The sequence below is a fragment of the Notamacropus eugenii genome, chromosome 2 (genome assembly GCF_028372415.1).
Source record: "Notamacropus eugenii isolate mMacEug1 chromosome 2, mMacEug1.pri_v2, whole genome shotgun sequence".
Taxonomy (NCBI): Eukaryota; Metazoa; Chordata; class Mammalia; order Diprotodontia; family Macropodidae; genus Notamacropus; species Notamacropus eugenii.
The window spans coordinates 2,314,087-2,326,836 of record NC_092873.1 but is presented as its reverse complement, the minus strand read 5'-3'; positions in this window follow the sequence as shown (position 1 = coordinate 2,326,836).

The following is a 12,750-nucleotide window of genomic DNA, read 5'->3' as shown; positions in this document are numbered from 1 at the left end:
GCCTTCCTTCATAGTTCAGAAGCATTGAAAGAATACATAAAAACCTCTCCTGAATTGTCAGTACCTTCAGATGTCCAATCACAAAATCATGCATGAGGTGATTCCACTTGGATTTCTTAAATATGAAGTGATGTCCTGTGTCATGCTGCAAAAAGAAAGCTTGAGCCTAAGGGACAAGGAGAAGTTAGAATTGTGGTGAAACTGACAGAAGAGCTGAGAAAGCTTGGAATATGGTTCAGTGGCAGACAGTTCTGTTGTGCAAGGAACAGAATTAGTAAGTTTGGAGCGACCAAATGAGGCTGGCCACAAGATGAAAATTTGTGGGGCTATTGCAACTCTCAGAAATAATTTTCTAAATAACCAAGGAATTGTCATCTGCATTGCTGGAGTAGTTATATGATCACAATGGTATCATATCATTTAGAACTAAAAGGGGCCTTAGGGTTCATGAAGTTCAACCCCCTAATTTCTCACTTGAAGCTAAAGCACAGAGAGGGGGCCAGGTAATACACAAGGTCATGTGTTAAGAAGCATAGACAGGATTAGAACCTCAGGTCTCTGACTCCAACCCAATATTCCTTCCTTTACAGCATGATGAATTCTTCAGAGGGGAGAATTTGGCCTAATAATCTTGGTACTATTGTTTAGCCATTTTTAGTTGTGTCTGATTCTTCATGATCCCATTTAGAGTTTTCTTGGCAAAGATACTGGAGTGATTTGCCATTTCCTTCTTCAGCTCATTTACATATGAGGAACTGAAGCTAACAGGGTTAAGTCATACAGTTAGTAAGTGTTTGAGGTCAAATTTGAACTCAACCAGAGGAGTCTTCCTGATCCCAGGCCAATATACCATCTAGCTGCCCTATTGATCTTGGAGACAATTCTGAATTTCAAGATATTTCTAAAAGAAATTCAACTCTGTTTAATAAACACCTATTACCTGCTTGCTTTTTCCAAGACTGTGTTCAGTGCTAGGGAAAGAAAAATGAGACAACAGAGTTGCTATATTCAAGTAACTTACTTGATGTGCTAAGGGACATAGGGAGGGCATGGGATGTATACAAAAGTATATGACAAAAACTAGAGTGCGATAAGGGTAAAAAACAGATGAAAACAACCTTGGTGTGGTGGAGAGACAAGACTGAGGTTATGGAATGTTCAATGGATCCAACTAGAGGGCATCACATATATATGGTGGCTAATGAAGGCTAAACCTTCTGCCCAAGGATTGAATTTTTCAGAGAAATTCTTACCTGGGAAACTGCGAGTAGAAAAGAAACAAGCAGTGTAATGAGCCAACCATTGCCAAATTTTCTCAGTATGAACCAACCCAAAACTTCCAAAAACAGAATCTGAATAAGATGCATGAAGAAATAGCGGAGACTGGGCTCCAGAAATTTCTGGTCCTCAACTGTCTTCCTCAGGGCCCTGAAATCTTCCACCAACTGGGTCTGAAAAGGGAAAATGGATCAATGGGATTCAGAATGACTCTTACTTCACTAATGTCCTTTGTCTCATTCCCTTCAATTCAGAAAACTTTCCTGAGCTTCTATAGTCAGATAGTCAATTAACAATCATTAAGTATGTACCAGGTGCCAGGTACTGGGTGTCCACAAAGTAAAAGCATAGAACTACTTACTCTGGGAGATACAAAATCTTTTCATTTTAATTAATTTAATAATTTTAATTTTAATATTTTAGAGTTGCTGTCAGTGCCTAGCTGACCTGGCTATACTTGAAAAAGAACACCCACCATCTTTAATAGACTCAACAGGCTTTACTGAAGACTTTCAATGAAGGATAACTCAAGGATAACTCAAGGTCTCCTGGCAATAGCTAATTTTACTCATTCAAAGGAATGGAGGTATCTTCTCATATCTCTTTTTTGGAGACACTCTTGTCCTTGGTAATTTCACATTAATTTATGAATTTCTTTTTAAAAATAAAATTTATTTTCCTCCCCAATTACACATAAAAACAATTTTTTAACACTTTACAAAGGTTTTGAGCTACAAATTCAATTCCTGTCTCCCTCCCCTTCCCTGAGATGGTTAGCAATGTGATATAGGCTATATATGTGCAATGCTGTAAAACATTTCCATATTAGTCATTTTGTGCAAGAAGATGAACGATAACAAAAACAGAACATAAGAACTAAAGAAGGACAAAAGAAAGGAAGAAAGAAAAAATGGTATATTTCAATCTGTGTTCAGACAATATCAGTTCTCTTGTGGGATTGTTTTGGATCAATTTATTGCTGATAATAGCTAAGTCATTCCCAGTCGGCCAGTGTACAATACTGTTGTTACTGTGTACAATGTTCTCCTGGTTCTGCTCACTACATTTTGCTTCAGTTTATGTAAGTCTTTCCTGGTTTTTCTGATATTATTCTGCTTGCCATTACTTATAGAAGAATAAGAAATATATTATATTATATAATTATTATTATATTATATATTATTATTATATTATATTCTACACAATCAGAGGAAGAGGACACAGGGACAGAGGACATTTTTAATACATGAAGTCTGGAACTGGAGTGAATTCAAGTATTAATCACTTCATTTTACAGATGAGTAAATTGAGACTTAGAGAGATGAACTGATTTGCTCATTGTCATACATCTAGTTAAATATCTTCTACCTTTTAATTTTTGTTGCACATTTTGTGATGGTGAGGGGGGTGGTGAGAGTTGAGAAATTCAAGGTATCAACAACTTTTGCAAAAATGCTCTGTCTTACTAATAACAAAGAAAACACAACTTAGAACAACTTGGAGGCTCCACCTCATGCCTCTTGGACTGTCAAAGATTATAAAAGAGGAAAATGACAAACGGTGGAGAGGCTATGGGAAAACAGACATACTAGCACACTTTTGATGGAACTATCCATTTGTTCAGCCATTCTGGAAAGCAATCTGGAAATGTGTCTCTCAAGTTACCAAACTGTACATGCTCTTTGACCCAGCTATACCACTATAAGCCTACTATACCATAAAGAAATCAAAGAAAGAGGAAAAGGATCTCTATGTACAAAAATACTTATAGCAATTCTTTTTATGATAGTCAAAAGTTGTAGTACAGGTATGTAATGGGATATAATAGTGTCATGAGAAATGAGGAAATGGGCATTTTCAGGCACAGCTCAGTAGAGTTTTAGGAACTGATGTAAAGTAAAGTAAGTAGAACTAAGAATATAATTTAGGTAATGATGAAACAAATTTGCGAGAAAAAACTTTAAAAGACTTTTGAACCCTTATCACTATAATGATAAACCATAAGTTTATGAATGCCATTCATCTCCTCTCAGGGAGGTGATAGACTTAAATGCAAACAGAAGCATACAATTTGAACATGGCTAATGTAGGAATTAATTTTGCCATATTAAGGATGTGTTAAGGGATTTGTTTTTCTCTCCTTTTCTTTTTCTCTTAACTTGTTCAGTTTGGGGGGATATGGAGTGGAGAAGATGAATAAAAAAAATTGTTTAGTTTTTAAAAAAGAAACCATTTAGTCCAATCCTTGAGGAACATGGACTGCTTTGTTTTTTTCTTTGCAATTTCAGTGGTTAGCACAAGGCCAGGCATGGTGTAGTTGCTTAATAAACACAGTTTTTGATTGATTGATTGATCCCAAGACCTCTCTAGAAGTAGGACAGGTTTGTCATGGTTTTGACTGGGGGAGGGAGGAGCCAGGTAACTTGAGTCCTGGCCCTAGCTGTGACCTTAATGTGGGCAAATTATCCAGCCTTTCTGAAATATAATTTTTCTCTCTATAAAAACAGGACAATAATATTTTCACAATTTACCTGTCAGTACTCTTACTTGGAGATGAGACGATGCAAGTAAATGTACTCTGTAAAGAGCTATGTATGTAGGCAGTAAGGTGTCAGAGGTGTAAGAGTTAGCCTCAAATCAGGATAAAAAGGGTTTGAATCCTTCTTATGACACAAAACTAATTGTATGACTTATGGAAATTTTCTTAACCTTTCAAGATCTCAATCTCCTACACTCATACCCGGAGATGTATTGGTGTATATGTATTGGTAGAGATTTGCCGTACAAATATAATCATAAATTTGGACAAAGAAATTATATAAATGTTAGATATTTTAATGATAATTATCTTTTAAAAAATTTTTATCTATGATTTAACCTATGCGCTATTAGCTGACTCCCTCAACTTATTCTACTAATATCAGCATCTGCCCTGCATTTCACCAACTTAGAGTTTTCTTTTTTTAGGCAATTGAAGCTTGCCCAGGGTCACACAGCTAATAAATGTTTGAGGCTAGATTTGAACTCAGGTCCTCCTGATTTCCGGACTGCTCCTAGATCCCATCATTTAGCTGCCCCATAGAGAGTTTTTTAGGGGCATTGAGACTTTAGATGACTTATCTCAGGTCTCAAAGTCAGTAGGCTCTAGAAGAGACCTCCTGACACCGAGGCCAGCTTTCTATTCACTATGAAATGCTTTCTCTTATGATCACCAAAAACAAAAATCTAATTGTTGAAGAAATTCACTTTGGAAGGATTACTACCTAGTGTGTGTAATCTTGCCTTTTCCTCAGAGAATACTATCCTAGATATGCTCCAGCCAGGCATTAATAGACACATGATGATTCAATGCTTTTTGCTCTACTCCAAGGGCAGTTGCTATGATCTATATGAGTTTCAGGGTTGGAAGATGATATATGGGAAAGTACATGAAAGTGTATGGATATAACCTCCCTCCCTTCCTTCTTTCCTCCTTTTCCTCTGTTAAATTGAACCGAGGTGTTCATCACTGGTGGCTAGGGATGTATTACAACACATCAGAATGAGGACTAAGCTAAAAGAATTAGGAAAGTGATATTCTCACCCCACGGGGATGTGGGCAGATCCCTGAGAGTAAGGTGTAGCTGGTTTCCTTCTTGGAGAGGGAATCCAGAGTCCTCAGGAGGCATAGCTGAATGAATGTAGCTCTTACCTTTAAGGACTTTCAAGAATCCTATTTGTTTCCCTTTACATTGAATACCACAGGACCAAGTCCTGGTCGTTCTCCTCAGCAGATAGGGAGTTCTGGGTTTTTCATTAATGTTCAGCAACAGTTTCATTCAGAGGGACCCAAAGAACTCCCTAATACACAAATGACTCCTGGAGAATTTCCCAAGCAGTCACTGCTCATTGGAGTGGAGATCACACTTACATTCTTGTTTGTTTCCTGACTGGGTTCCTCAGGGGCCAGTTCCCCAATGAGCAGGTGCTTTAGGTACTTCTGCACCACATTCTGGTCCAGGTGCATGGCCAAGATGACATCCTGAAATGGGAAGAACAGAGGAGCAAAGAAGGAAACATTAATTTTCCAATGATCAATTTGACTCGTTCCATCATCTTTTTAGGTTTTCCCCTTCGTAGGGGCTTAATTTCGTGCCATCACAGCCCATTAGGGATCCCTCCAGAGTCCCTCTATCCAAATGCTGAACAATCCTTTTTAGGAGGGATTGATAAAGTAACAATCTTGAAGACTGAAAAGGTAAAAAAATACATCTGAAACCGGTCACTTTATTTAATAAACTCAGAACGAAAAGTCTTCTTTGCAAATTGTAGGTGGGACCATTTTGAAAGAATTTGGTACATGAAAATCTGCCAAAATGGAGAGAATATTCACATATTACAAAGAAAAAAATGATTATTCAAAGAAAGCTCTTATGAAACAAGTCTTCACTGTATAGAAAGTCCTTTGGGCAAAAGAATTCTTTGATTTAGGACCTCACCAGTTTCCTTTAAATACCAAGAATCCCCAATGAATTTTAAAACAGACAATGTGGTGTGATAGATATAGGACCAGATTTAGAGTCAAGAAGTTCTGGGCTTGAATTATGCCTTACGCACTTCCTAATTAACCCTGAGCAAGTTACCATCTGTCTGGACCTCAGTTTCCTTCTCTTTAAAATGGAGATAATAATAGCACGTAAGCATTAAAATAGCACCTATTTTATAGGACTGTAGGAAGATCCAACAAGATAACGTATAATCTTGCAAACCTTAAAGTGCTGTAGATGTTTCAACTACATTAATAAGTATTATTCTAACAAACTTAGTATTATATAATTTTAAACACTATATCTACTTTGTAAAGAGTGGTAACCTGTCTGAGCAACAAATTAGAATTGTGGGAGGTTAAGTCTTTTTATTACTTCCCTCTACTGACTTTGAAGAAAAATATCTAATATTTATATAGCATTAAATATGTACCAAGTACTGTGCTAAACACTTTATAATTATGACCTTATTTGATCCTCCCAATAACCTGTAAGGTAGATAGTTCTACTATCCTCCTTTTAGATAAGAAATTGAAGAAAGGAGAGGTTGGGTTATTTTTCCAGAGTCACACAATTAGCAGTGTCTGAGACCAGGTTTGACCAGTTCTTTGACCAGGTCATCTTCACGACTTTGGGCCTGTTGTTCTATAAATGATTGTATTGGTCTTCTTGGGCCAGGGACAAAGGCAAATAACTCTCTGATCATGTGTGTTTAGTCCTGAGCCCAGGACATGGTCTTTACCCATAGATCACTCCAATAATATGCAGAATATATGTATAGATATGAAAAAAGGAACTCTGGATGCATCTGATGTAACCCCTTCTTTGTGTAAACAAATTAAGTCCTTGGGAGCTAGAAACTTGCCCAAGTCCACACAGTGTATAAAGAGCAGCTGTTAAGCTAAAATACAGATTTCTCACCACCATATCACACTTTCTCTTTTATTAGTGAAACTTGTTTTATCACCTTCACTGGAAAGGGACATCATAAAGGGACTAGAGCACACAATTCAGCGTCAGCATGACACTGAATTCAAATCCCACCCACTTGTGCTGTTTTCTCGTCCTGGAAACATAGGTATTTCATTTACTCTCCAGGAGCCAAAGTTTCCCAATATGTAAAACAGAGATGTTAATAATGTTCATCTGTCTACCTCCTAGGGCTATTAATAATGTTCACATAAGATATCATGTGTTAAGTTCTTTACAGATGTTAAAATGGAGAGCCATAAGAATGGAAGCTACAAAAATTATTTTCTTGTTAAATCCTGAAAATATTTAAACAGTGAAAAACTCAGGCTTGACTTGTTCATTAGATCATAGGATTATATGATGATGAAAGTTTTAGAGTATATAAGGCACAAAGCAAACTAGAGAAGTAAACGATCCTCATTAGTGAAATGAAAATTGGATTGAGAAAGACGACCTATGCCACTAGCTATCTGTGTGAGTTTTGGGACTAAATGAGGGGGTTGAATCTCTTCTAGCTTTGACATTCTGTATTTCATGTTTTACATTTTCTCCCAGTTCCATCATTCTATGTTCTAATGTATTTTCTACCTCTGATATTCTCTGTTCTAAGGTCCCTCTTAGCTCTGTTCTAAAACAAATTCCAATTCTGTTTTCCTATGTTTTAAGGCTCCTTTCAGCAATAATAATAATTAAAATTCTTATACTAGTTACTATGTGGCAGACACTATCCTAAGCTCTTTTTATAAATATTATCTTATTTGATCATCACAAAAATTTTGTAAAGGTACATAGTATTATTATACCCAATAAGCACATGAAGAAACTGAGGTAGGCTGATGTTAAGTGACTTACCCTGGGTCAAGCAACTACAAAATGCCTGAGACCAGACTTGAAATCAGGTGTTCTTGATTCTGGGTCTGGTATTCAATCCCCCTTGCCATCCATTTTGTGTCCCAAACCCAGATTTAGAATCCATAAAATACTGATTGTGAATCAGATGTAGTGACCAAGCAAAATACCCAGATGGGACAAGTCTGAATTTCTGAATAAGTGCACACTCTTGTGTCTGAGTTTGATGAGGTGGGAAGATGGCTGGACTTGGGATACGAAGACAAGACTTCAGGCCTTAGCTCTGTGACTTCCTAGTGAAGCCTTAATTTCTTCATCTAGAAAGTTGGAACAATAATATGTGTAAAGTATTTTGTGAGACCCAAATTAGTAATCGCATTTTAAAAACATAAGCTCTTATTACTGTTTCGGCATTCCTCCAGAGTCACAGTACAATGCACAGACATAAGTATTTACCTGTTTTTATTGTTTCTTCAGAGCTTTAATGAGAAAGATAGTCCAATCCCATTATGGCCAATACCCAACATTTTTCTATTACAGAAAGATTTTTAGGAAAAAAAATAGCACTTCTGGAATAATATTCATTACAGTGAAATTCCAGGATAAAAAATAATTTGCATAGTCTTCTGACAAGACAGACAAGACAGCTCATGTAATGGGATATTACATTAAAAGAAATGAAAATCTGACTTTTCTTCCCATTATGGCATCGAATGTGAAGAAGAAAACAGTTTTCCCTCATGAGAAAAAATCCAGGTCAATGTCTTAGAAGGACAAAAAGCCAACACTGAAAAATGTACATAGCTACAAAAAAAGGCAGAAAAAAGGAAACTATTTCAAGGAAAAGCAACTGACCTAGATAGATTCAACAGAGATAATTAAAAAATTATTGAATTACTTGAAAGCCATGGTAAAAAAAAAAAAAAAAAAAGAGCTTGGACATCATATTTCAAGAAATTGTCAAGTAAAACTTCCCTCATGCCTAGAACCAGAAGGCAAAATAGAAACTGAAGGAATCCGTCAGTCACCATCTGAAAAAGATTCCAAAATGATTCCTAAGGAGTATTTATAGCTAAATTTCAGAGTTCCTACGTTAAGGAGAAAATAATTCAAGCAGTCAGAAAGAAACGATTCAAATAGTGTAGAGTCACAGGCAAGATTACATAGTTTTTAGCAGCTTTTTCGCTAAAGGATTGAAGGGCTTAGACTATGATGTTTCAGAAGGCAAAGGAGCTAAGATTACAGCAAAAAATCAACTTAACCGGTGAAATTGTGTATAATTCATCGAGAAAAAAGTGGATATTCAATGAAATAGAGGACTTTTAAGTATTCCTGATAAAAGGACTGGAGCTGAACAGAAACTTTGATTTTAAATGCAAGACTGAAGAGAAGCATAACAGGGTTAATGGTATAGAGAAAACACGAGGGCTTCAATAAGATTCAGCTATTTACATTATTACATGGAAAGGTGATACTTGTAACTTTTAAGAACTTTGTCGTTATTAGGGCAGTTAGAAGGATATAAATATACAGGGGGTGGAAGTATAAATCGAGGATGATGAAATAATTAAAAAAAAAGAAGGGGTGAGAAAGAGGATTGCATTGGGAGAAGAGGGAAAAGACAGGTAGAATGGAGCAAATTGCTTCCAGTGAAGAGGTGTGAAAGACCTATTACAGTGGAGGGGAAGATGGGGTGGGGTGGTGGGCAATGCTTGTACCTTACTCTTACTGAAATTTCTCAAAGAGGGAATAAAACAGATACTCAATTGGGCATAGAAATATATCTTACTCCATAGGAAAGTAAGAGGGAAGGAGGATAAGAGAAGAGGGGACACCGATAAAAGAAAGGGCAGTTTGGGGGAAGTGGTAGACAGAAGAAAAGGAGGGACAGGGTGAAGAGAGAGAGAGAGAGAAAGAAAGAGAGAGAGAGAGAGAGAGAGAGAGAGAGAGAGAGAGAGAGAGAGACAGAGAGACAGAGAGACAGAGAGAGAGAGACAGAGACAGAGACAGAGACAGAGACACAGAGACACAGAGACAGAGACAGAGACAGAGACACAGAGACACAGAGACAGAGACAGAGAGACAGAGAGAGACAGAGAGACAGAGACAGAGACAGAGAGACAGAGAGACAGAGAGAGAGAGACAGAGAGAGAGAGAGACAGAGACAGAGACAGAGACAGAGAGACAGAGAGAGAATGAGAATGAGAATGAACAGGGGAAATTAAAATTAAATGAAATACATAGTAATGAAAATTGCGAATATAAATGGGATAAACTCACTCATAAAATAGAAGAGGATAGAATAATGGGTTAAAAACCAGAATCCTGTAATATGTTGTTTGCAAGAAATATATTTGAAGCAGAGACACACAGAGTAAATGTAAAAGACTGGAGCAGAATATCTTATGCTTCAGCTGAAGTAACAAAAAGCAGGGATAGAAATCCTGATTTCAGACAAAACATAAACAATAGTAGATCTAATTAAAAGAAATAAGGAAGGAAACTACATCTTGATAAAAGACATCTTAGACAATGAAATGATATCAGTACCAAACATATGTGCACCAATTGGCATATCAACCAAATTTTTAGAGAAGTTAAATGAGTTACAGGAGGAAATTAGCAGTAAAACTATACTAGTGGGAGACTTCAACTTTCTGCCCTCAGAAATAGATAAACCTAACCAAAAAAAAAATCAGTAAGAAGTGAAGGTGAATAGGATCTCAGAAAAGTTATAAATGATAGACCCTTAAAAAAACTGAATGGGAATGGAAAGGAATATACTATTTTTTTTATCGGTGGAACATGACATCTACACAAAAATTATCCAGGTATGAGGGCATAAGGAAATCTTATAGTGATAAACTGCAGAAATTTTAAATACATTCTTTTCAGATGATAATGCAATAAAATTACATCCAATAAAATTCTATGGAAAGATAGATTAAAATTTAATTGGAAAGCAATCATCTTACAGAATGAGTTGGCCAAAGAACAAATCATAGAAATAATAAATAATTTCATTAAAGAAAATGACGACAATGAGAAAAAGTTCCAAAAATTATGAGGAGTAGCTAAAGCAATAATTAGGGAAAAAATCATATCTCTTAATGCTTACATGAATAAAACAGATAAAGAATGGACCAATAAATTGGGTATGCCACTAAAACAAATTAAAAGTCCCCAATTAAATGCTAAATTGAAAATCCAGAAAGTCAAAGGAGATTAATAAAATTGAAACTAAGAAAACCATTGAGCTAATTAATAAAATGAGGAGCTGACTTTATGGAAAAATTAAAATAAATAAAATACTGCTTGATTTGATTTAAAAAATGAAAGCAGAAAACCAAATAACCATTACAAAAAAGGAAAAGTGTGGCTTCACCACCAATGAAAAGGGAATTAAAACAAATAATAGGAGATATTCTGCTTAATTATATGATTATAAACCTGACAATCTGGGTGAAATGGAAGAATATTCATAAGACCATAAGTTGCTCAGATTAATAGAAGAGGAAATAGAATACATAATTAATCCTTTCTTAGACAAAGAAATTGAGCAAGCTATCAGCGAATTCCCTAAAATAGACGAAGAAGAGGTCCTACCAGATTTCTTTTATGATACAAATATGGTACTGCACCATAAACCAGGAAGAACAGAAACAGGGAAAGAAAACTATTGACCAATTTCCCTAATGAACATTGATGCAAAAATTTTAAATAAAATGCTAAGAAGGAGATTATAACAAAATGTATCATAAGGATCTTAAGTTATGGCCAGGTGGGGTTTATATCATGAGTGGAAGACTGGTTCAATATTAGGAAAACTATAAGAATAATTGACAATATCAATAACAAAACCAACAGAAATCACAATTATCAATACATGCAGAGAAATATTTCAACAAAATATAATCTTAAAAACACAAGAGAATATAGGAATAAATGGAACCTTCCTTAAAATGGTAAATTGCATCTAACTAAAACCATCAGCAAAGCATTATCTGTAATTGGGAACAGCTATAAATCTTCCCAGAATGATGAGTGATGAACAAAGGATGCTCATCATCACCCCTATTATTCAATATTGCATTAGAAATGTCAGCTATAACAATAAGAGAAGAAAAACAAATAGGAGGAATTAGAATAGGCAACGAGGAAACAGAAGTGTCACTCTTTGCAGATGATATGGTGATCTATTTAGAGTATCCTAGAAAACTAACTAAAAAAAAAAAACTTGTTGAGATGATTATCAGTATTAGCAAGGTTGAAGGATAAACCCACACAAATCATCAGGATTTTTACATATTACCAGCAAATTCCAGCAGAAAGAGATAGAGAAATTCAATTTAAAGCAAAATATAGATAATATAAAATACTTAGGTGTCTACCTGCCAAAACTGAACACAATTACAAAACACTTTTCACACAATTAAAGTCAGATGTAAACAATTAGAAAAATGTCAATTGCTCATGGATAGGCTGAGCAAATATAATAAAAATGACAATTCTCCCTAGATTAATTTATTTGTTCAGTACCATATCAAACTACCAAAAATATTTTATAGAGCTAGGAAAAATAATAGCAAAACTCATCTGGAGAAACAAAAGATGAAGAAAATCAAAGAGAATTAATGAAAACAAACAAGTGAGAAGGACGGTAGCCTAGCTATACTAGATCTCAAACTACATAAAGCAGTAATCATCAAAACTATCTGCTCTGACTAAGAAATAGAATGATATACAGTAGGAAATGACCATAGTAATCTAGTGTTTGACAAACCCAAAATCCAAGCTTTTGGGATAAGAACTCTCTATTTTACAAGTACTACTCGGAAAACTAGGAAACAGCGTGACAGAAACTAGGTACAGACTATACTCTTCTACCATGTAACATGACGAAGTCAAAATGGGTAAATTATTTAGAAATAAAAAGTGATACCATAAGAGAATTAGAGGACCAATTCCTTACCTGTAAGATCTATGGAGAAAGGAAGAATTTATGACCAAACAAAAGATAAAGAGAATTATGAGGTATAAAAGACATAATTTTGATTATATTGCATTAATTATTTGCGTTGATTATACAAACAAAACCAATGCAACCAGGGATAGAAGGAAAGCA